Source organism: Lonchura striata, chromosome 9 (genome assembly GCF_050655825.1).
Source record: "Lonchura striata isolate lonStrDom1 chromosome 9, ASM5065582v1, whole genome shotgun sequence".
NCBI classification, from domain to species: Eukaryota; Metazoa; Chordata; class Aves; order Passeriformes; family Estrildidae; genus Lonchura; species Lonchura striata.
The window spans coordinates 18,736,148-18,762,513 of NC_140711.1; the positions used below are offsets into that span (position 1 = coordinate 18,736,148).

Below are 26,366 nucleotides of genomic sequence, written 5' to 3' on the forward strand. Positions count from 1 at the left end.
CGTACCCAGGAAGCCACCTCACAAGGTAAACACTTTCAGAAGACAAGTCCTTGAAACTCTTCATAATGTCAAAGGTTGAAATGAGCAAAGTGGCAGCTGGTTTAAAGCATTTCTCCTTTGACATTTCCAAACTTCCTTAATTTTCTGAGTTATTTGGCAGATAGTGACAACAGTTCCCTAGGTATATTAAAAAAAAAAAAAAAAACAAAACCAAAAAACAAACTTACATCCTTGAAATCTTGAAATAAATAAAGGGATTCAAGATAAACCTAAAAGAAAAGAAAAACCAGGAAAACCCTCTGCACCATTCCCACAAAAAAAAAACAAAAAAACCAAACAAACAAACAAACAAACAAACAAAAAACAACCAAAAACAAAAACACCAAAACCCAAAAAAACCCAACCAACCAACCAAAAAAAACCCAAGCAAATTCTCAGTGGTCAGATACTTCTAAAAAATTAATGTAACTTGTGCATCCAAAAATGTGAGCTATCAAAATTGCCCTTTAGAACACAATCAGAGAGTGCTTTAGAAATAGCTGGAGCATTGAAGACCTTCCCACCCATCAGGTGTTCATTACTTGCCTCAGCTGAATTTCCAGAGCAGCTTCCATGGACCTGCCAGTGCCCAGCCTGCTCACGTCGCTCTCCAAGCCGATTCTGCTGAGGGTGAGTTTACACTGAGCTGACAGCGGGTGTGCACACAAATCCTTTTAGCAATTTAGCAAAGACTTAATGAAGGAAGGAACCAAAACATTCTCCTCTTCTAAATTGTAGAATTCTGTACTTTTATGTATAAACATAAGAAAATTCAGACTTATGGGAGAAACAGTGTAACAACACTTCCAAACAGCTGTTGCTTACATAGACTTCATTGTCTTCATTTAATAAAACTAAAGTTAATATTTTCACTTTTTCCATTGCTGAATCAATAGGATATCAAGCACATAAAAAGTCTTTAGCACATGGATAGGACCATTTTATTAGGCCTGTTCACATAGGTACTGCAATTTCCCTGCCTTAAGTACTTAAAAGAAATCTACAATTAGAAGAGAAACAAAAAGAGGAAGTTTCTTAAAATGAAAGATTGAACGGGACATAAAGTATACAGCAGATACACTATCAGATTTCTTCATATGGAGGCAGTGCTGCAACTGTGTTGTTTCTTCAAAGTGATAACCCCTCAACAACATAAAAATATACACATTTTCAAACACAGTGAAATATTTTCTAATATGAACATCCTAAAAAGGGGAAATCAATAAATGGCATGAAAAACTTCAAAGACAGACCTCCTGTCAATGACAGAGGTTCTTCAGCAATGTAAAGTCTTTGAAGAAGGACTCCCAGTGCTGGGAAACCTTTGAAGTGACAGAAAGCAGACATTTATAATTACAGAAAGGTGCGGTGTCCAGCAGAGATAGTAAAAAGATATAACTGGGGTATGCGTGGGGGAGGTTGAGCAGTGGCTTGGGCCCTGAGTGACCCTGTTCACTTGAAGCCTAAAAGCCTGTAAGGTCAAGCCTATATCCATATGAAAGAGACAATTTGTGAATTGGAGATGTGGGTAGGGCTTAGAAACCAAATTACTACAGCTTTCACACTTCTGGCATATGTTTATTAAACAAGGCATCTCTCTTTTCTCACTACCTCAGATTCCAGCACACACATAGCCACACAGCCCCTTCTCACTTTGCAGCCCACAGTTCCCTTGAGGAGAGAGTGAGGCTTGTTATGTCCATTGGCTCAGAAGCTGATTTAAAGTGAGGCAGTCCAGCTTCACTTATATTTATCTATATGATTTTCATGAGCATATCACTCCTGAAATTTCCAGACAAGTGAAAAATTATATTCTGGAAGAAAACTGAACTGTCAGGATTCTGGAGTTCTTTGAATTCTTGTGTGCTTGAAAGGGAAAATGTGAAAGTTTCATTTACATTAATAGATTTTTGTCTTCCCCTCAGACTACAAGGCAAGTTTCTGCTGTGTCTTTGGAGCAGAGCAGGGTCTGCCCACACTTTGAGAGCAAAGTCATTTCAGCGTGGTATTGGGCTCACACTTCTGTGCCCAGCTGAGAGACAGAGGAATTGGCTCACACTTGCCCCTGCCTTTCATATATTCATAGACACAGGTTTTCCTGAAGCACAGAGTCAGGTCTTTTTCTTATGCCCCAAAGATCACACAGCTATATCTCAAATATTCATTTTTAGCTATTTTCCTGTCTGTGACATGCTAAAAACATAGCATTTAGAAAAAGGGGAAAAAAAAAAAAAAAAAAAAAGAGAAAAAACCCAAACAAACCAGCATCTGATGCCAGCCAAGATTTCCTGGAAGATGAAATGAAAGACAAACAAATGAATCAGCAGGTGTTGTCACCTTTTTGAACTCATCTGTTCTTTCTTGTATAAGAGCAGGATCTGGAAGCAGGACTGATCACAGTGGGCTGAAATGGGACCACAGTCAAGAGCTCTGTATTCCTCTGCCCAGGTGTGAGGAGGACACCAGAGAATCCTCTTCTTCAATGACCCAGAGCTCCACCTGTGAGTTTCAAATCCATACAGTCCCTTGGCTAGAAGGGAGTGAGCTATCAAAAAAGCAAACACCAGCTCCCACAGTCTTGCACAGCTAAGAACTTTCAGCAAAGGCTGGTAGAAGATGGCACCCTTTAAACCCTGAAATAAACGCATGAACAATGATGCTTGATTACTTTTACACACACATGATCTCCACAGATTTCAAACCAGTGAGTAATCCAGTTTATGAGTGGAAAAACTGAGAAATTCAGGCTGGCTTTGTAGAAAATGAAGTCTTAGCACAAACATACAAACCTTTATTAATGCAGGAAATTTGGATTATTCAGCATTGACTTGTGTCTTCACATAACTTCCAGTCCAAGGTTAAGGTCAGAACTGGAGAAAATAATACCAAAGTCCAAGGGAGTCTTCAGAGAATTGCTGAAGCTTATTTTGTTGAACTCTTCTTTTGCTGGGCAGACAGCAACCATGTAATTAGGATAATTACACAACAGTGTTTTTAAGGAAGTGCTATAGAGAAAAACTCAAACTACAGTACATATAAAAGCACTGTATTTGTTTTCTCATGCATCAACAATTTAGTTTTTCTTCTGTTCAGGAGGTTGGCCTGAAGGGAATGGAAATCACAGAGATTATTACCTTTTTATAACTATCTTTCTAAAAGTTATGGCATCGGCTACATGAGGTGTGTAGTAAAAAGGAAAAAAAATCCTAAATGCCAATGGAAAGACTGTATGGAAACTCAGAAGCAATTATCACACAGACAAAATTTTTAAGAGTAGTGATGAAATTAAGCATTATTGCCAGAAGATGTTTACTAAAAATATATTTCAGGTCTTTCAAAATTTTGCTTGGAGGATTTGGCATGACAAAGAAAGCAGATGTCAGATAACACATAACACATCAAGAAAACAATAATATATTCTGAGCTTAAGAGTCCTGCTGGTGATATGGGACAAAAATATTCCTGGGCAATCCGAAATAGCTTTTAAATAAAACAAAACCAAAAAACAAATTAAGATGTTTTGAAGTGCCTATATAACATGTAAATTTTGTGCTTAAAAAAGTTGGGAAACAGACAAGATAAACTCAGCAAAAACTGATACTACCCAAATGCAACAGATAAGTGGAAATTGTTTTCTGCTGTGTAGTATTCTATCTGTAATATGCATTATAAGATTCAGATCATTCTGAAGCAAGGTACACAGTGTTGTTTATACAACAACTGTTCAATGCCAATACTTTAATATAATAAACCCTCTAAATCCACAGCTGGACATCATTAAAAGAGGAGGGTGCAAACATAAAGAGCTTTTCCAACTGAGAAGTAAGGATATATTCCTCATGGCTGCTGAATGAGGAGCCTTTTGCTTGCATAGCAGTGCCACGTTCTGCGTGCTCTGGCACAAGATTCAGCATGGCAAGATCCACATCCTTTCAGACACCTGTCTTTTCTTCCTCTGTCCCTGTTACTGTGCTCCTCCAGGAGTTACAATCAAGATGTTACTCCCCCTCACATCTTGGATTCTAGGATATTTCTGTGGTCAGTTTAGCAGAGCACAGGTTACTAAGAGCAGCAGCTTTCCCCCTGGGCACAATGAGGACACAGTGTCTGCTGGTGATTTCAATGGCAGCAGCAGTGCCCCTTGGACAGCAGCACAGCACCAGAGGTCACTGTGCCACCACAGCCATTGGGGTGATGTCTCACTTGTCAATAAGGCCAGAGAAAAACAAAATTATGCTGAGTGCACTAATTACACACAGGGACATCCTGTATTTTAAGAAAGGGATCTGTGTGACAATCCACTGAGGAACCAGCATTGAGATCTTAAAAATAGGAACATAAACAACCTGAATTTAATAACATAAAACAAACAAAGAGCAGAGAGCACCATGATTCAGAAGAGGGAGGTTAAAATACCTCTAGTACCAGTATTTCTGTCAAGTGGAAAAAACCTCCAGGCTCATTTCCAGAGCAGACAGCTGCTATCATTTGTGTTACAGGTAACAGGAATTTACCAGGCTCAGTGGGAAGATAGGAGGGACTATATTATTTATGTATTTAAAAGGAAAAAATTGTCAAGTTTGGCCACTGTCTAAAAATAAAGAGAAAAAATAGCATAGAATGACCTAAAGTTACATGCCTGGTTGATATTCCAGGTTTTTACTGCAGATGATAATAAGTTTGGTGAGTTTGCCAAGATGTCAGCTTTGTCATATTCCTTTTTGCTGTTCTTTCCTTATATTTTCCCCGAGAACACAAGAATCAGATTTATGAAAAATGTATGCTGTTGTCAAGTACATACAAGTAATTTCTGTGAAGTGTTAACTAAGAAGGACTTATCTGCCAAAATTTAAGTAGATGTTTGTTTTTAAGCACTTTTTATTTTCATTCTACTGTGGGAATCATCAAAATATGATAATGTATTGTTTAAATTCTAAACTTCAAATATAATAAACTAACCTGAGACAGGACTAATGCTGAGAACTCAGGCATTCTTCTTATACCCATTGCATTTCAGGCACCTCTCAAGCTCCAAAATGTACTTCAGATTCTTGAGATGTCTCACAAAAATAACAAACAATCAAAACCAAAACACAGACTTTTCATTTTTTTCAACTATCAGTCAGAACGCATTGCTTACCTCATAAGATAGCTTTTTCCAAACATACAGGAGCTGCACACAATGAAATATTGAAATGCTGTATTAGTAGCTGTATAAGAAGCAGACATTATAAAACTTCTCCAACACAGAGTCATCAAATATATTCCATTCAATCAGGTAATACCTATATACATGTCCAAGAATAAGTTATTTTAACAAAAATGTTGCCAACAAAGGACATGGGTGAGACATCTAGTATTCTTTATGCAGCAAATCACAAACAGAAGAGAATCCCTTGCTCTGACCAGTGCATCATGTTATGGTCTTATCCTGCAAATGGTGATGCACGTGTGGAATCCAAAATCAGTAATTGTGAAACTAATATTATCAATATTAATTAAATGTACTTTTGAATATTAACTGCTTAGCAGGATTGACTTAACATATGAAATAGAATAGAAAGAAGATGATAAAAGTCACATGGAACAGAAAATGTTAATCAGTTTAGCTGAAGCTTTCTCAGAACTTTTACTGTTTCTGGCTTCAATCTGTATGTCCCTGTGCAAGACAAGCATTTGAAATGAAAAGCACTGGACAAGAGTAAGACTTCAAAGACCACAGCATCAAGATTTCTATGGTTTTTCAGGCATTAAGTATTAAATGGATATTCAACTATTTAGCAGTTAAAAGGAAGCAAAATATGTCAGATATAATATAGGACAGACAGATACCAAAATTTTCTGGAATAGCACACAGGTCAGCAGAACATGGCTTCTTAAATGGAACTAAACTGCTGCATGGAGGCAACTGAATGCTCCTGCAGCTCATGGCATGTGGAGACCCTTCTCTGAAGTACAACCCAGAAAATCTCGCCAAGTCCCTGTAAGCACTGATGTGTTTTATCTGCAAGTTTCTTGTGAACACCTTATGACTTGTCCCTTCACTCTGGACGGGTGAGTTCATTGATTTAGGATCCACAGATTACAGGATATACTGTGGAACGAATTCAACATTCCAGTCTCACTAAACATAGCAGCTGCTGAAAGTTCCCTCAAAGACTTGAACAATAAAGCTCCCTGTCACTTTTATTCCCACTGTGTTTATTCAGGACTTGGAAGATAGTAACATTGCTTTCTGCACTGAAGTGATGCCCATGGAAGCCCTCTAGCTACTGGCATTATTTAGGAATTAAGTGATTATCCACCTACATATGTCTAAGTATATTTATGTGCTTATATGGAAAGGGGCCAGGGACAACAGTCTCCAGGTCACTTAATGGTTGTGCTGCTCCCCAAGTGTCCAGTCCATGCTCAGCCACACTCATTTCTCTCAGGCTGAAGGGTCACCCTTCCCTCCAAAGCCAGGATTCAACCACTGCATGACAAAAGCCCAAATCCCACATCCTGAATGAGTCAGATCACAGCCTGGGTGTGCACTGACATCCCACAGCTCAGGTGACACTGTCACACTGTGTCTCGGCAGAGGTGACGACTGCCCTTCCACAGGCATGTTGGGGTGGGAACAGACCCAAACAATTAGGGGGTTGTAGCTGCTGGGATGAGAAGGGTTGTCTATGACACCAGGTAAAATGAATTCAATTCCCACAGCTGCTAAGTGACAAAGACTTCAGAGGCACCACTCCTTCACTTTGAAGGATAGCAGGATACTGAACAGGAGGGGAAGAGGTGAAGCCTCATCCTGCAGGAAGGATGGCTACTTAGACTCTCCTCTCTGCTATTATTTTTCCTAAAAAGAAACCACATGGACCAAAAAGCCACAGGTGAGAAGTAAACTAATCAGGGAGCAGAATATTGTTTTTCGAAATGCTCTAGATTCTTTGAGAATAGCAGAGTTTTGTTGTGTTACAGGTAAGCTGGGCATCTAGCTGGAGTCCTCTGGCAGAAGTCAGAACCTGAAGTGTGTAGGTCTTTGACCTTAACTGATTTTCAAGGTCATTTTTCTCAGCTCTTTTGCAAACTGTTATCTCTATTTCTGTGGCAGTATCAGCCTAAATTCCCAAGCACAAAATTTAGATATGTCATAGACTGTCTGCTTTTTTGTTTTACTGTCAATATTATAATACAATATATTCAGACTTTAACTTCTAGAGGGTTTAGAATTAACCTGTTCAAATTGTTATTGTTTGAAGAACATGCATTTTTCCAAGAATCACCTACCTCTCATATCCATAAACTATGCATAGTATGGTAAGCTGGATAACATCAAAGGAAGCAGATCTTTTTCAGTAATATATCTTATTCCGTAAATCAGCTTGAAAGGTATTTTTCAGCTCATTTTGATTTTTATGCTTTCTTTTTCCTGCTGCTTGATGTAAAACTGACAAAGTAAAACTGACAATAAGCTGCAGAGAGATGCAAGCTTCCTGGTACAGAGGAGTAAACATTTCTCCTAACAGATGGAGCAATTTTCACTTCTATTATCATTAACAAACTTCAAAACTCTATGCAAGTGGAGAAGCCAGCAAGCTAGCATTGTACCCCTGGATGCTCCTTTACCGCTATATTTTTATACATACTTGTATCTTTAGAAGATCATGTAAGTTAAGACATTATCAGCTACATATTGGGCATCCTCTCAGCCTGTAGTCCAGTACTTTAAGCAGCATCACAGCAATTGGACTGTGAAGGACAAGACAGACTCTTCGAGTAGCTAAACTCTGATCATCCAAAAGCCAGTATTTTCCACCCCACAGCAACACTGGGCTGCAGTTATTGCCTGCTCTCTGCCACAGAACAGCTGCATTTTCATGTGGAACAGGGGTGACATAAAAATGTGAATGTGTAGGTGGCCAATAGGGCAGACACAAAAACAAAGCCACTGCTTGTGTGGGGTGAGGCAATGCTTGGGGGAGCAAATCTCAGGAGAGACCTGATGCCTGAAATGGCAAAGCTGTGCAACTAAACTGCATTTGCCCCAAAATGTCCACAAGATCAATTTTTCTTTGACCCAATCTTTATGAATCTTCCCCATCCCTTTCCACAGCAAAGAGGAGGTTCTTGTTCTCAGCCCACAGTCTATTGCTAGTAACGTGTGTGTTACTGAAAGCAGCATCATACAGTGATGAAATTCTTCTTTCAACTGGTAAAATGACTATAAATATTTTTTTTTGTGTTAAGCCTTTTTCTATCTACAGTCCATGCATTTTTTCCTAATGTATTAAGATATCTAGCATCTGGAGTGGTTTTACATAAATTATTTTTGAAAGAAATTACATTACGAATCACAGGGGCTTAAAACTTTAACTGCATTTACAGACTCATTGAAACTGCCCCAAATTTAAATATAAAAGCTCCTTATACAATGTTTCCTCTAAAATTGCCATTATTTTATACATTCAGACTGGTGGTAAATTGTAAACATGGATAAAACCTGTCAAGATCTTTTTATAAAGAGTTTAAAAAGCCATTAAGATTTTTGACATTTAAGACATTATTGATTTATTTCAGTATTTGTGGAGAAGTAGAACTGTAGCTATAGCACTTTGTTTTCATGGGTAGTTCTAGATTTTACTTATCATAAAAAGGACTTCTTTGACTTCTTTTTGTTTTCACAACAATTTTCCCTCCACATTTCTTTTAGCTACAGACTAATCTGTAAGAGCATTTTGTTTGACTGAAATGGGCAGCAATTTAATTTTCTTTTTTCTTCTTTAATGTATCAGCAGAATCAGTTAGATGCTGCAAATTACTAAGGAACAATAATATCCAGAGAAAATTACCGAAATAAAGAGTAAATAACTCAGTGTTAAAGAAGAATTAATATAATGGGATCACTCAGAAACTATCAGGATCATTAATGAAATTAAATTATAATCCATACTAATTTAAAAATTCAGTTAAAGGCTACATTTAAAATTACTAAGTGTCAGGGGAAAATATTTAAATTATGAAAATTATTATAAAGCTCTGACTGGAAAGTGTCCATTTATGCAAGCCTTGAGTCACTCATTGAGTTTATATGAATTGATACTAACACTATATTATTAAGCAGAAAATTATTAAGGGAAATGGCTTAGTTCCATTTACTTTTAAATTTAGTTATGATACAAATACAGATACAAATACAATTCTACTGTATTTCTTGTATTGGCTCCATCTGACTTTTATGAAAAATACTTTTAAATTTATTTGGTTTTCTGAAATATATACACTTGTTCATGTACTTAGTGGATAGATGTACTAGCAACATGTTGGGTAGTGAAGGGGTTGTAGCATCATGTTGGGGATGAGGCTGGATTGCTGCTGGTTCTTTGAATTCCTCTCCCTCATACACCACACACTTACAACCACCCCCAACCCCCATTTAAAGCCCATGCAAACACAACCATCTGATGCATTGACAAGATTTCTGTGCAAATACCAGCAACATTTTCTAACACAATGTTTAAAAACTCACAAGATTTTTTTTACTGTACTCTACCAGGAAGTTGACAAATTGTTAAACTCTGAGGAACTCCTGCTATGGTGAGAGACTAAAGCAGCTGGAGAAATGATTAATATCTCTCAGGTTCCCAAGGTGACATCTTAACCCACTGACGTGTTGACTGATGTTCAGTGGAGAGGAGCCTGGATTTTACCCACAGTTTATGGGAGTTTAGGAAGCAAAGCTTATAGACAGAAGCAGAACCAGTTATTTGATAAGAGTCACTGAATAGTTGAAGCTACAAAAGCTTTCTTTTCTTTACACAACCACTGGAGGATTTTAAGCCACTTGAAGCCTATCAATCAAGTCTGTGTGTCTTCACTCAGCTCCTACAGTTCAACCAAAGCCAGTGTCAATAATGGAGAATGCAGGCCAAATTCTAGGCTGTGCTTATGCAGAAAGTCTGAGCAATTATTTTTCAATCCTTTCTGTTAGATGTAGAGTCTAATTCCAATACTTAACTCATATTTTGCTTCACAGACATGGTGCTGACACATTTTAAATCCTGGAAATGTTACCAGTAGATCTACCTTCCCTAATAGTCCATGTCTTCCCCAATTAAGTTTATGTTGTTTCCAATGTATTTCCTATTTGTCCCAAGAACAAGGATAAGTGTGGGAGAACTGAAGGTGGCAGCAAAGGAGTTGAAAAGACCATACCCTTCAGGGGTGTTTCTAAAATCAGTCCAATTACAATAATAGGGTAAACAATGCCTTTGTGTAATGTACACCAATTACAGTTTTTACTGTCAGTGACAACATTCTGGCCATCTCCACAGTCATTCCACAGTTACAACAAATTGCCAAGACACCAAAAATCAGATGATAATGTCAATAAACATGTTGAATTAGCTTGCTGACATCAGTGGAGGTATTCCAATGTTAGAACAGCAAAACTACAGTCAGACTCCAGATATACATGACAAATTATTTTAAATAATATGCTTCAGAAGTCTGGATGTACTCTCTACAACCTCTTCAAATATAATCAAAAGAGCACTCCTGGTCAATTACAGCATTATTAAAACATACAATCAGAATGATCATGGTCTCTCAAATATAATTGATTTTGTCCAGTTTGTGAAAAATATTTTAGGAGATAAGTTGAGAGGGGTTTTGTGTTGGATTTTTCTGTTGTTGTTTCAAGTGACCTCATGACTTATTTCCAAATATGGAACAGTTTGTTCTTTTCCTTTGAAAACAAACTGAAAAAAAATGTAGCTTTAAAAACAAAAACAAATCTACAGAAAGACTTTACTGAGTCTATTTCTCCTTCCTTCCATTTGAGATGATCAAACAGCAGTTTTTCTTTGAAAGTGTTCATTGGCTCTCTTATAGCTGCTATATTTAGTTGTATTTAATGTACTTTAAAGGTACATTAAAAATGTGGAACAGAAGAATGAAAGGAAGGGAAAGGTCATTACCCCACTGCAGATGGGTCAAAATTATTTTGTTGTCCAGGGAAGTTTACAACTTGAATTCTTTGATGGCATAAGAAAAACAAAAGTCGTTATTAACACAAATACACGTGCACTCGCACACACAGAGACATACATATATTTGGGATGAATAATGTGTATAGATACAAAATAGATGTATGAGATGGAATTTAGTGATATCAATAAATAAATAAATTCTTGATATCAATTACTGAGATATTTTGCTTGCTTTTTTGTCAGTATGTGATTCTATCCCAGTTCCTATAAAGTTTTTACAGATGCAACTTCCATTGAAAATAGTGGAGGCAAAAAGGAAAAGAGAGAGAAAAGGAAACAATAATATATTTTCTTTGCAATATGCAAACCTAGCGAGAAAAAAAAAACAACAACACAACACCTCACTTGAAGCCAGGTTTTTAAAATGTAACTGCAAAATACCAAATGCAAAGTCCAGACTGTTCAGTAAATCACCTCCAGCCCCTGACAATCAGAGAGCAAGCAGAGCAGGAAGCAAACAGCAAGAGGCTTCTTTGTTCACAGATCCAAATGCCTCCTCGCCAGTGCTCATCTCACATCACTCTGCTTTCTCCTTCATTCTCTTTGCTCCCTCCCAGAGCAGCACCAGCCATGATTCTGCAGAAAACAATCTGGGGTTTCATCCTTATTTCTCACTGCCCGTGGCCCTGTTACTCACAGGCATGGTCCTGTCAAACTGCCCTGCAAAATCCTTCCATACATATAATTAAGCTTCTGTCTGACCTGCTGTGTGGTTTTGCTTTTGCATTCCCAATAAATTCAGGGGTTTTTACTCTAAATACGACTTCTATTATATCATCAATTCAGTCTTCATTGTCAGGTAGCTGCCAGAGGCTGCTTTCTTTAAAATCACTGTACAAACAGTGGTGCATGAGAAGAATAAAACTCCTTGCAGGTGTGTTTAGTAACAGACTGAAAGCAGGTCTCAGAGCAGAAAAATATGTAAAGGGGCAGAGTTTATGAAATATAATTAAAACAAAACCTTTAATTTTAAAAAGTTTCAAGTCACATGGGCCTAAGAAAGAATCATGTTAACATTTTCAAAAGCTCCCAGTTAATTTTTAAAATATTATTGGAAACATATAAGATTTTTGACCTCTTAAGGTATAAAATACAGAAAGGTATAAAATATAGCATAACTTGATTAAGAAACAGTTTAAACTTGTTAAAAGGTACCAGTGGTAGCATTTCACTGAACTGCTCTGCAGCTGAGAGCCAAGAAGGACTGTGCCTTAATTCCTGAGTTTCTCCTGAGCTTTCTGGTTTACTTCACTAGTTCCTCCTCGAGTTTACTGGTGGACCAGTAAAATGAGGGAACCATGTGGATTTTTGTTGGACTTCACATAATTCCTGACTTAAGTGAGCTTCCACTGGATTTGAGTTCAGGGGCTTGCAAGGATCAAGAGAGAATTTTGCCCACAAGAGTTGCCCTAGAAGTAGCTGACAAACAAAAATACTTGATAAGAAGTTCTGTTATTTCAGAGTGAGTAGGGGACAAAACAAGTCAGAATAGCCCGACTAACTGAAGAGAAACAGACTTTGATCAAAAGACCCCAGGTGGGCAAGGGTAACCATTTAGTGTGGGCTCACTTGAAACCAAACAAAACAAGTAATCTCAAGCAAAAAAATGCCTGTATGTAAAGAAGCAAAGTATAAAATAGCAGCTGCAAAAATCACTACAATGTGGGCTCTTTCATAAAATTATTACTACCATGATGCTAATATATATATAACACACAGGAACAATTCATGCATTTGCAGTAGAGCAAAACAGATGGGAACTTTCTTTTTGCTGCTTTAGCAACATTAAAATAATTACTTATAATAATCATGTTTACCAACCTTAATGCATGCACAGTATATTAAATATTGCTATGCCTCATTGTGAGACTGTCTACCCTTCTTCCTTCTTCCTGCATCTCATCCAGCCCAGACTTTCTTCTCTGCCCCAGCCCACAACTACTGCTGCTTTACTACCAGCAAGGCTCCAGCACATCCTGACCCCAGGATTTTACTATGGAAATTTTTCTCATTCCCATCTGTCTGGTGTTTCCTTGTCTCTTTGAGCTCATCTTTATCATAGTCCCACTGTGACAGTCCCCTATCTACAGGAAGTCCAATTTCTACAACTGCACCAACTTGTTAGTGATTACTGACCTGAACTCAGACTAGATCTGCCATTTGTGAAGTTTCTCTCAGTGTTTTGTTCTGTCAGCAGCCATTTCCTCCACTGATTTCACTGTTCATTTGACTTTCTGTGCCACTGCCCTCATGCACAGAACTCCTTGACAGCTTACAAAGAGAGGCCTTTTTTCCACACCACCATAACTTGCAGACTCTCCTACTACCTCATTCCTCGAGAGGCTTCCAAACATAGCAGGCATCTGACTTCCCTAATTGCCCTGTCACAGAAAAAGCAAAAGCAAACGCCTTTCAAACTGCTGGTAACATTCCCATCCGAGGGAAGTAGTCAAGTTTCTATTGTCTGAATTGTTCAAACCAGACAGTACAAAGCATCACCCTGAACGCATGGGGAAAACCAAATAGTCACAAGGGACTATACTTGGCAACCTAAAAGGTGTTTTCTGTCTGCATTTTGTGATATCCTGAAGTGCTTTCCTGCGCTAAGGTAAAAATTGGCACTTGGAGGTAAACCCTTCTTCCGGTATCAATAATGGCTATAGGTTCCTTCATGCAACTTTATTTCCTTGCCTTAGGTCTGCATCTGCAAGTGCCAGTTCAATTATCCTTAGTGATTTTATTAGTTATTCCTCTTGTACCTGTGATCTTTTGTTTGCTGCTCAGTGGAGTGATTTAACAGAGTAAAATCCCATCTCTGAGGCCACCTTTAAGAAACTGGTCGGTCCAAACTATGCACTGAATGTCACAATGCTGGTCACCTCTCAGAGCGTGTTCTGCCTTTGCCAAATGTCGAAGAATTGGCATGCTTCCATAAGTGGAGACAGGACAGCACTGTGGGGAAGGCATGGGGAGCAGGCACATTTGTGTACCACATGGGAATGTAGATGCCTAAGGAAACACAGAGGAGGAGAATGAGCGAAGTCAGGATCCGTAACCAAGCCGTACCTTTTTTCCCCACGGAGCTGGAGTGCAGGAAGAATGCCTCCAGGGTCTCTTGGCTCCACAGCCCCTCTCTGACCAGATGGGTGCTTTCTTCACACATGCAAACCTTCAGGGTTTAGCAAAGTACTCACCCTATGACCAGAAATAGGTTAGACCTGAACCGTAACTCCTACAATTAGCTCTTGCCGCCTTCATTTTATTGTATTAAACCCTAATATGGACATTTGTATTTGACTCAACCACTTTTCAGGCTCTTCTGTTAATTTGTGCACCAATTTTAAATTTTTCTCTGAGGTAGTTAAAGAGTTTCAGCTTCTAGTGGAAAGAAACAAACCAAAAAAGCCAGTGAACATGCCAAGGGGACAGCAGGGCTAATATCCTGTAGCCTTTATACATCTACTGAGGCTCTGTGTAAATTGTAAGGCCTCTTGTTTTACTGCACACTGTTGGCATAGTTGGAGCAGGAGTCTTGTAATGTCAGCCAAGAGGACCAACACACAGACACCAAAGCCCCAGGAAGAAAAGAATTAACAGTCTTCAAAAGTGAAAAAGTTTTAAAAAGAGATATTTAAAAGGTTTGACTTGCAGCCAAGTGTTAAACAGTAAATACAAGTTTTAAGTGTCTTAACGATTGAGATGAAGTATCATAATTCAGCAGCATGGAATGGGACCTCTTACTGGGAGAGGCTAAAGAAGAAAAATGAACCAGCACAAAAAGGAACCCCCTCTAGGGAAGATCTCACACATTCGGGTCTGGAGTCTAGTTAGAGTAGGCCAAAACCTGATACTTTTATCTCCAACCTTTGACCCTGACATCTGGAAACTTAGTTTGAGTCAAACAGAAGGAAGTTTTCTTTGCTATTTCAAATAGTTTATAGAAGAAAAACTTCAAGTATCACAGTCAAGTCTGTTAGTACAAACTACTTCTATTTGTGCACTTGTAGTGAACTCTAAAATATGGAACATTTGTGCAGGAAATGCATGCGTCAGAACTTTTGGGAAAAGAGAGTAACTTGGTGAGACTGGCACATTGTTCGATGCTTGTATGGGATCCAGATAACAGCCCAGATAAACATCTCCAAGGGGGTGCTGAAGAGTATAAAAGGTCCAGTTCCTTTGATGTTCTTAGATGTTCTCATTTAATAGCTATCAGCCCTGGTGCCAGAAATAACAACATGTTTAAACATTCTGTATCAAAACACAAATTAAATTCATTTAGCGTAACCTGTTTCCAAAGTTAATTTTCATCTTTAGCTGGAACACTAAGTGTGATGTAACTCATATTCTTCCTGGCAGTTATTTTCATTATTATGTTTATTACTCATTTAAGAGACCTTTTTTTTTTTTTTGAACAGAGGGATTAATGAATTTAGACTGCACATTATAACATCAAAAGCTTTGGTTTCAAATAAGCCCATCTGAGCTACAGGAGATTTTCTCCCCTTATATGAAGCTAAACAGCAACTTCAAAAACATATCTCAGTTATAGTATTATTTTCTAGTTGAGTGAAGTCATGGGTTTTATGTCAACCTGTTATATTTGCATATAATAAATGACTACTTATTTGTATTGTCCAAGTGACTCCTTTGACTCCTTTAACCCACAATCTGTTCAGAAGTCAGATGCTTTCCACAGATACCAACTCTCTCCTCAGGAGGATTTCTCATCATGTAAAAGAACAAAAATAATAATAAAGCAACCTCTTTTTCAGGATTCAAACAATTGTTTGAGATCAGATGATCAGAAGGGGGGAAGACACATGTCAGCATTTTAACATCATGTTGTTCAGGCCACTAAAAATAAAATAGGATATAAAGAGCACAATGCATAACAGTTAGCAAAAGTGCTTCTTCCCTAACATGTTACTTTTGATCACTAAGCCTTCTGTTTACAAATGAAATCTTTTTCATCCAGTATTTATTAACATCAAGCTCTCATAGGATGTGCATGGAGAGGTCTCAGAAATCAGCCTGGATTTGTAAATTAAGACAAAAATCTGCAGAATTTTCTGTTTAATAGCGCTCTCTAGGATATCTGAAGTCCCTTGCCAGTTATTTTACTAGAAATAACAGAATATTGCTTAACATGCTGGCTAAATTACTTTATTTTTACTAATTAATACTAAGTTACTCCATGCAAGATATTTTCCTTATTATTTTCAGTGATTCTAGAGAGGTTTGAAGCACTGCTTTTTAAACAGAGTAATTTTTGAGTTAAAGGTCCTGCCTCTGCTTTTCCCCATATGGACAAAATACCTCTCACATCAGTGGAAGATACAGACCTCAGCTAAGGAAAAGATTTCAAAAGCATCACTTTTTATTGTGCTGAGAATTTCACAGTGTTTAAAGGGATTCAGGAAGTAGGAAACAGCAATACACATCTCCAGTGAAAAGCAAGGTATTGTCTCTGAGACTGTTTGAAATTTACTGATATATCTGGAAATCACTGTGGATAAACACCATGAAATACCAAATTTTTTTAGAAAAGACCAGCAAAGTCCTCTTTGGAAGGAAGCACATGCATAACTGTTTCTGTCTAGAAAAGGCACCCTTGCAGGGAACATAAGCAAATGGAAAATGGCTCTGTCATTTTGAACTACAAAATCAGAGGAGTTCTGTTCCATATTGTTTTACTCAAGACTGCATGAAACATTTGCAGTGGCTGAGACGTCCATCATGCTCTCAAAATCACCTCCCATACTAGAACATCCAATAGAACTTTATGAAATGCCCCTCACGATTTCCTTCTTGGTCTCAACCTGCCCCCCATGATACCTCTCTTCATGTGCAGTTATCCACTGCCCTCCTACATCTCCATTTTCCATAAAGGAGGCCAAGCAGAAGAAAACACACAGTCACACATGCACATTGGCAACCCAACCAGGCCACCCTAGTTAATATTTACATTATGGAACAGTAAAAAAGTACCTCATCTTTGGGCACATCATCTCAGATAGCAGACTGCTTCTCTGCTCATATCTTCTGGTCCTCAGAAAAGGCCACCCACGTGAGTGGGTGTGCTCTCCAAGCAGAGTCTGTTCCCATAGCTCTGGCTGACATGGCATTTGGCTCACCACTTGTAGGAGACTTGGGCTCTACAAGGAGGAAGGAGGAAAGCCATGCTATTCTGATTAAAGGCTTTGGTTTAATAAAACAGCACTTAGGTTTCCTTGTTGAAACACAAAGCTGTGGCAGATGATCATTTCCAGGTTTACAGGTAGGGCTGTAGCTACTGATGCACCTATTCATATTACCTAGACCTCTTCCCAATCTTTTCAAAGAATTCTTTTCAAGTCTTACAATAGCATGCTCCAATCACACAGTACACTAGAAGATTTAAGGTCAGGTGGCCTTTTGGTCAGTGATCCATCACTCAATCCTCTCACACAAGTAATCTGGGTGGCTCTGTTGGCAAAGTTTTATTTTACATGTAAGTGTTCAAGAGAAAAGAAAAAGTTAATACTGAAATCAAGGCAACCAAGGAGAAAAAACCAGAAATAATTTGATGGTTTAGTATGTTATTTGACAACTTGATAGAAATTGATAAACTGATATTAATAAACTGATATTTTAGTGTGCAGAAAAACTAGAAAATATTATGTAGAGAGATTTAACTATTCTGTTTCTTTGTAGTCCAAAATCAAATAAATAGCAGATGTGTCAAGGCAGATGGGTTTTTCAGTTTTCTAAATTTTCTTGTGTCTTAATTCTACATTACAGCAAGGGACATATTCTCCTTTTGAAGCCCAGACCTAGTTTTAACATTTATGGGAGTTATACACACATCAAAAGAAAAACCTACATTAAGCAATTTATAATCGGAATATTTTTTCTCTGAGCAGTGCAGGATTTATCTATAGAAAATTGCAAAAAAATTCTCATGTTATTTCTGCTGCTGAGTACCTGTATGGTGAGGGAAAGAGAGGAGCTAGAGAGCAAGTATAAGAGAGAGAAAGAGAGAGGGGGCAGAAAAAGGGGTGAGAAGGAGGAGAGGGAAAGAGAGAGAAACACACCCCTGAGATTTCAAAACTATTTAGAAGTTTCTATTCTTCTTGGTATGTTTTCCTTAGCCTTTGAGGGAGCCAAAGCATATTTGCATATATTTAGAACTGTATGTAGAAGTGTTTGCCTTCCTTACAAGACCTTTTCATTTTTTCCCCATTTAAGGAATGTGTACATGGCACAAGTTCACGACGTTTAAATCCTTTGTACATAATGACATGAAGCACTTGTACTCCCTTCAATTTTTTCAGTGTCTTCTGATATAACAAATTAATGTGTACTACCATCACTATTTTGTGATTAAACCCCCTTGATCTTTATATGCACAAAAGGATTCCTTGGTCATACTTTCCTGTTCAAGAGGGCTGATTAAAGGAGTCCCTTATTCTGATCCATTCTATGCCTTTCCAGTTTAATATCTTGGAGAAATAACCACTTCCTTTTCTTTGCTTCTTCTTAGTTATTTTTAATAGATACTGCCCATATAAATTCTCTTTTATCTGATGTGTACAGCAATAAAATTAGACTTCAGCTCTTCCTTTAGAGAAGTAAGGTGTTTCTGCGACTATTTAACAACTTTTATAATAAATTCATATTAAATTTGTGCTTGGCCATAGAGCCAAAAATCCCTGGTGAGAATCTTTTCAATCTCAGTTTTGGATTAATAGGGTCAGTGAATCAGAGATGCTTCAAGAAAATATTCTGGGAGTCACAAAGAAACATTTTTCAATGATACCATGTTGCTGCTATTTGAGACAAGACTTGCAAATTTGACACAATGATTACATGTAAGTTTTCAGAACTGCAAGGGACCTTGGCTATCTTCTCTGTCTGTAAACCACATCTCACCAGCCCACACTCAGACCAGCAGTTGGTATTAGGCTTTTATGCATTTGCAGTGCTAAACTCTACAATTCTCCATTCCATTTCTCACTATATTGTTTAGTCCCTTAAGAGGACCTTTATTTCATGGGCTGTAGAGTAAATTAACCCCAACAAAGCATTGGAATGCTGTGGCTGGGGTGATGTGGTTCCTGATTTACAGCCGTCTGAGGTACCTCTACATTCTCCTGGAATGAATCTCCAACATGGGCCCTACTTTAGGACATACTCAAGCAAGAGATCTTTCCTATAAAACATCTTACCTGTTACCCTCTATTTTTAGAAAAATGAGACCTGATGCATGGTCATATGAACATTTTTGTACTGCAAATGTTTTCTATACCTGTTTCTGGTTCTGAAATATTATTTTTCCATCAAGCAAAAAATGAAAGCTGGCCAAAGTATAGCAAATGAGGAGTTTCCTCAAAATATGACTGATGTTCACATGAGGTGTGCTGCTCTCTTAGGAAATAGTGACAAAATATTAACCAGGCTGTCAGACAGATATGCAGGGATATGTTTGCATTACAAAATCACTACGTAAAAGTATGAAGATTTCCTTGTCAAAACTTCGCAAAGCCAAGACAAGTTAACATATACAAGCCAATTAATAAAACAAAATTGCAAAAGTAGTAGTTGGCATATTATTTGGGTGCTAGTGATCAGATTCTATGAAATAAAAAAGAATTTTACATGTAAGTTAAAACATTTATTACAGGTGCTTAATCATGAAATCCGCTTAATCGGGACATTTCCCAGGGAACCAAATTAAGCCTAATGATACTTAATGGCAAGGACTGCTGCTTAATTGGGGTGGTAATTCCAGTTAATTGGGATTCCTGCAGGTGAGTAAATGGTACTCAAATAGAGATACTGTATCTGGCCTTCATGATGTTCCAGTATTGGTGGTGCTTTGTCTTCACTCTAACAGCCTCTCCTGCCCCTGGATGAGCAAAGCAAAATTACTTCTGTGCTTCCATTTTGGTCCTTTCAAACATTGCTTAAAGTTACAAAAACTCTCTCTGGGCTGGAAACACAAGAGGACTGCTTTAAAGTCCAGCAATACTGAATTTGTGTATTTATTTGAATTTCACCAGGATTTTGGAAAGATCACACTCAACCTCTTGCCTGACCAAGGAGAAGCTTTTTAGTAACTCTTCAGGCATAATGGAGATGCCACAAAGATATCTGGAAACTGCTGGTTGCAACTTCCACTGCAGAACAGCATGTCCTAATTAGAAAGGTTTCTGCACTGGCTTATGAGAATAAATATTTTACTACCAAAAAACCCTTAATATACATCCTTTCTTCAATATGAAGAAAGTGAAAGACATACACTGTCATGGCACATTGCTCAAAGGTTTAGTTTAGTCCTTCACACACACAGAGAGCCACATGCTAAAGTACTTGAAAAATTTTTACTCATTATTAAAATATGTTTAAATATTATTCAGGCTTTTACATGGCACCAGAGACCCTGAAAATGAAAACCACTAATGGCATTCACCTTATTAGAAAGATCTGTTTTCATCATTACTTCTTGAGGTGCTGGTGCTCCCTGGAGGACCCAGCACTCCATGTGCTGCGCTGTCGCTCGCTGAGTTGGAGGAGAGGCAAGCTGCTAGTTCTGGGGAGAGAGAGCTGTACCTCCAGTGCCTGCAGCTACCTGGGGAGAGCCACTGCTCTCTGTAGGTCTTTAACAGCACAGCAGAGTGGCCTGACTCCAGAGCTACTGCGTCTCTCAAATCCACAATAGGCTCCACAATTCCTAGGCTGTCTTGGGAATTCTGGGGAGAGAAGAAATCTTGTTTGCTCTAGTCCCTGCAAAACCCAGGCTGCCACTGAGCCCACATTCCCCAGTGTGCAGGTGGGGCTGCCCAGCCCTGCCCAGCCTAGGGCTGCTGGCTGGAAGGAGAAAATCCCACCAGCCAACTGAGAGAAGTGGTTGCAACATCCAGGCTGCTGGAAAACAGCATCCCCAGGTGAGTTCAGGCTTAATTGGAGTCTGGAGATTCCCAGACAACAGACTTTGGCTTTTCAGAGTGGCACATCCCCCTTTGTGAGCTTGAGAGGGACTGCTGCAGCTCCAGCAGTGCTGACATGCAAGAACAAGCCGTTACCATGAGCAGGGACCCCCACAGCCCCCATTTCATACAAAAATCAGGATTGCACCTCTGTCAGAACCAGCAGCTCCTGACTCCTGGCTCCTGCTGAGATCAAAACCATACCTGATTTTTCCCCCTCCACTTCAAGCAGAGGTTCATTTTCTCAAAACCTTTCACAACAGAGGTGATCTGAACAGAGAAAGAAACATTCTGAAAATACTTGGCAGGGCTGATTTTTCTATTAGCAGAGTGTACCCAGCCTTAAGGGTTAGTACATTCCGCTGCTCCCGTGGGTGATTGCCAGCAGGAGCTCCAGTTTGTACAGCTAGGGAGTTGTACCTCTGCACATATTTCCCTGTGCCTCTGTGAACCTCCTTAGTCCCAAACCAACACACAATACTTGATTTTGATTCCCCTCTACAGTGGAGACCTTCAGAATGAGAAGTCAGACTCAGAGAGAAATGCTATCCAATAAAAGCACCAAAGTCAGGTTTGCTGTGCTTTGTGTTCTCAGACATCTATAAGCTGCAGATATATTTGAAGTTATAGCAATCAGCACTTGCAAAAGGAAAATAAGAATGATAACTTCAGAACTAAAACAATTTGATCTTTTTTGTGGAGTTGTTTAAATGCTGTAATAAAAACACAATGAAATTCTCAGGTGAAGTATGACAAAAGGTTTCACTTCAGTTTTTCTCCCTCATATTGCTTTCATGTCACTACAGATAGACTAAAATAAAGGACAATTAAATGATTGGGCCAAAATTACGAAGAATGTCTGCTGATCTACTGCTAAAAGGTCTTCAGTACAACACATAAAATCTGTACTGAAACAGCTAACCTCGTTTTTAATTTATACCTAGTCATGTGTACTGTATCAAATGAGCAAGAGCACAGTTATGAAATAGTGAATATACTCAGAGAAATCTAAATGGAAGCCATTTTTCATGCTGATCTCACGCTTGAATTTACAGATTCTTCACAAAGCTTATCATAAAATATTCACAGAACTACAAGAATATCAGTGTTAGTAAATTATTCAGTCAAACGCTAACTTGAAGTAGCAGCTTTTTCTCTTCTTCAGAGCATCCAGACACAGAAAATGAGTTGCTGTGTAAAGCAGAGATCCATCTTACATATGGGGCTACCTTTGATGCAGGATTTGACCAACAATATTGCCCTACATTTCCTCTGCACTGGCAGAAACCAGAGGATTGCTGCCAAGGTTCCTATCAGAGGCAGAATAGCAGCAGCAGAGATAACATCAATACACAGCTAAAACAGTGGAAACAGAATGTTTTTTCTGTTTGAAATTCCTGACCAACTTTTAAACTGTTTTCTACTGGTTCCTGTATGCTGCCAGTTCCAAGCCAAAGAAAGATAATCAGGATTACTTATCCTCAAGAAATGCTACTCTAGAAACAAAGAACTTGCATAGATTGCCAGAATCCATCAAGAATTAGCTGAGGGATTTTAATGGACTCTACAGCAATTTTCACTGTTTAAGGGGAAGAAATTATATGAGTTTAAATAAGTAAAATGTAAATTATTAATCATCATCATAATGAAAAAGTTGAAGTGTCAGAAAAAAATTCTTTAACAGAAGATTAATGAGGACAACAAAAGAAAAAGGAGAAAAAAGAAAATAAACAATTATTAGGAAAGTCAAGATTGTTAGTATTACAAATTAGTTATTGCAATGAAATACCAGGGCTCAAAAATGATTGAGTCAGCAGGTGATCAAAAACATAAATGAATATTAAAATAATGAAGGACAATAAGTCAAGGTGAACTAACTGAAAATCAAGCCAGAATGATTTTAAGGCATTACTAATGAAGAAAAGGGGGCAGCTCCTCAGCAGGTAGAAACTCACCAGAGCTATGCTGATTTAGACCAGCTAAAGTGGTGTCTATGTGCTGTCAGGGAACAGGAAAAACCTCACCTCTCACTCCTGGACCTGAACTGGAAGAAAGAAAAGGTGGCAGCCACACAGATTAATTTCTGCCAGGAGTACAGCATGCTAAAACTTCTTAGTTTGTAATTTATTCAGTCAGAAAAGCAGTCAGGTCTTCCATACCTATCTGCCAACTTGGACCTCATTCACCAGGCAGCACTGGTCAAAAAAATTAAATCCAGAACTCATGCAATTCTGAAACATTTTATTTCAATGTTTCCAAAAGCATTATTGAGTTTTTCATACAAAGTATTTTAAACTGACAAAAATTAATATCGGAAAGATGTTAAAAATCCATTTTGGGTTGGAAAAATGTTTCACTTGAGCTAAAATAATTTGTGGGAGTTCATTTTGTTCAGAAAATTGAAAATCCATTCTTTTCACAGCTCTGTAGCTTAGACCATTTACGGAGACTCATATTTGCTCTAATCTCAGAAGCATCTAAAGTACAATCAAAACCTATATATTTCCAGTGTGTACAAATGATTACCCTTTAAACAATGCAATATGCATAAATGGAAAACCCTACTCCAACAAAGACATTTATTTTAGGAACACGATTTCTTAAATAAATGAAAGATTTTGTGATGTGAACCGTGAATAAACTTAGAATAAGATACCTCTACATATGGAGATACTTAGCGATGTAGACAGAATTATTACTGAAAAGTATTTTGCAAATTATAAAGCACAAAATTTAAATTATATCAGTTATGAATTTATTTGTATTTTTTAATTTATTACTTGCATCATAACATATAGTAATTCAGTTAAGGAATGTCTTTTCTATTTGGCAACACTACCAGAGTGACAAACTTAATTTCATTTAAAGGCGTCAAACAAGCAGGGAATTATAGCTGGGCATGCCTTTCCATAGGTGCTTACCTAAAGATTTTGACAAGCTTCTCCAAAACACAGTTAAAAATTAGCTACCTAATACAGGGCAAGCATAAGATTCTAAACTGTTGTTCCCTTTGAGTCCCATGCACAAAGCTGAGCAGGAGACTCATCTGGCCACAAAAAGGAGTTTTAGACAGCAAAGAAATGGTGAAAGAATGGACACTAGCTATCCTGAGAAGAAGAGGGCCAGCAGCACAGAATGGGCCAATCATTCTTCTGTGTCCTACACAGCATTTTCTCTCCTTTCTTAAGCTCCCTGGTCATACTATTGTCACCCAGAGGTGTAGGTCCATATGAAACCTGGTGTGACTCACTAGAGAACTTGTCTCCAGTCCCTGACAGCAAGAATCAAGCTCTTCTATCACTAACATGACCTAAGTCCTCAGCTACCACCTGACATTAACAATCAATTTTGCCAGCTGCTTGGTAAAGGTGTGCCAGGTGTTCTACCAGACCCTGCAATATCTCAGATCAAACTTTGCCTTGACTCTGTCACAGCCCCAGGGAAAAGTGTCCCAGCAGAGAGCCTAAAGCAGGGAATCAACAAACCTAGACTTTCTTCTCACTACTAACTACTTCACTATGTATTCCTGTACTTTCAACACTGACATGCTTCGTTTTTCAAAAGAAAATTCATTAAATGCTTATAAAGAATTCTGGGATTCTCTGAGGGAAATCGTTACAGACATTCAATATTATTAGAAATAGCATGTAGAATAAGCTAAAGCAATCTATCTCAATTTAAGTCAATATATACATTTTTGTATCATCTGCCCAGCATAATCTCCCTGCTAACTGCTGGTAAATGACTGCTTTCTAAGACTGGTTTAAAAAATTGTTCACACAATCAGAACTGCATCATGTGCATTTTAAACAAGACTAGAGCCAGAAGCAAACTCCAATTCTACCCTCCCCTGCCTTACCCAGTGAAGTCCACAGTAATGTACATTTTCAATTACTTTCCATTCAAAATTCAACAATTCAACAAACTGTCATATTAGAAACAATTGTAGCTCATTGGCAAAACCTAACACTATTATTACACAGAAACTGTCAGCACAAAAATAGTGTCATTTCTCATTGAAAGAAATGTTCTTGTAGAGGTCCATCCAGCAGCAAAGGATGGTACAATTTAGGTTATATGGTTTCTAAGCAGAGTAGGGTAATTTAAATATAATTTTCAAGCAATCACTATCTCTGCCTCAGAAAATATAGTAGTATCCAATATCTAATTATTATTCTGAAACATTCCACACACTGTATCTTGGAACAACATGAAAACTAACTTTTCTATTCAAACATTGAATAGTTTAATGTTATGATAAATCAGACTGAACTGGAATTAACAACTTCCAGGTGCAGAATATTATTATACTAATTCATAAAGCACAATTCACATTTTCCAGTATGATGAATTATCTTACTAATGAGGGCTGCAATATAATAGAGCAGCTAATAGACAGATTCTTTAAAGTCATGCAATATAAGTTACTTCCCACTCAGTTACTTAGTTTAATCAGGTAAAGTATTATTGTATTACATTTCCAAGTTCCTTGGGGAGATAGTGTCTCTTTTGATGGAAAGCAAGGTTACTTTGGAAGAACAGATCATCAGCTGAGGACATCACCTAAATTGCCTCATGATTTCTACAAGTTTGGGAACACAATAAGCAATTACTAACAGCCAGCTGATAGGTGGTAACTTGCAGAATCACTGCCTGCACAGTTACTGCTTCTAACTCCACAGTAAACAGAATATAGTTTGAGACTATTCCTTAAAAAGAAGGGTAGGCTGTCTCTGGTATACTCTAAGCACAGAAGGGCTGATCCCCCATTTCTTGTTTACATGGCTGTGATGTGTATTCATTTTATTCAAAACGGGAACAAGACAGGGAGAAAATTGGCCAGAATCTGAGAAAGATGCATTCCCTGTCTTAGGCTTTGGGAAAGGTCAAATCACCATGATGCACATGGGACAAATTACCACACAATTATCATATATGATAATCAAATATCAAGTATCATATATGATCAAAACAAAAATTCTGCCTAAGGATTGTGTGCGAAATTTGCAACTGGATGCGATGGCACTACTCAATATGTGATTGACATCATGTGATGTCACAAATTTGCACATGGAAGAACTAATAGAATTAATGAAACCCAAATGAATGAATTTGGTAACAGACAGGGTGCACTGTTGTATACATCACAGCACAGTTCTGTTCCTAAATCTGAGAGACTTGATTGTATTTTTCAATTTCCTTGAACCCCAAGCTGCAAGCTACGCTGCTGTCCACTGAAAGACACTTACAGAAATGTTTCCAACAACCCTAATGAAATTAAAACCACAATACTCTGCACAGCTCTTTTCTGCTAATG

General features: G+C 38.0%; 1 long non-coding RNA gene across 3 annotated transcripts in view; it reads right to left on the minus strand.

The window, feature by feature from the left end:
• Window positions 1-26,366, minus strand: part of LOC146766643 (uncharacterized) — a 144,403-nt gene that overhangs the window by 51,949 nt on the left and 66,088 nt on the right. For all 3 annotated transcript variants that reach the window (XR_014957222.1, XR_014957223.1, XR_014957221.1), the window contains one exon: window positions 1-26,366. This exon is cut by the window's right edge. This is a non-coding gene — a long non-coding RNA (uncharacterized LOC146766643).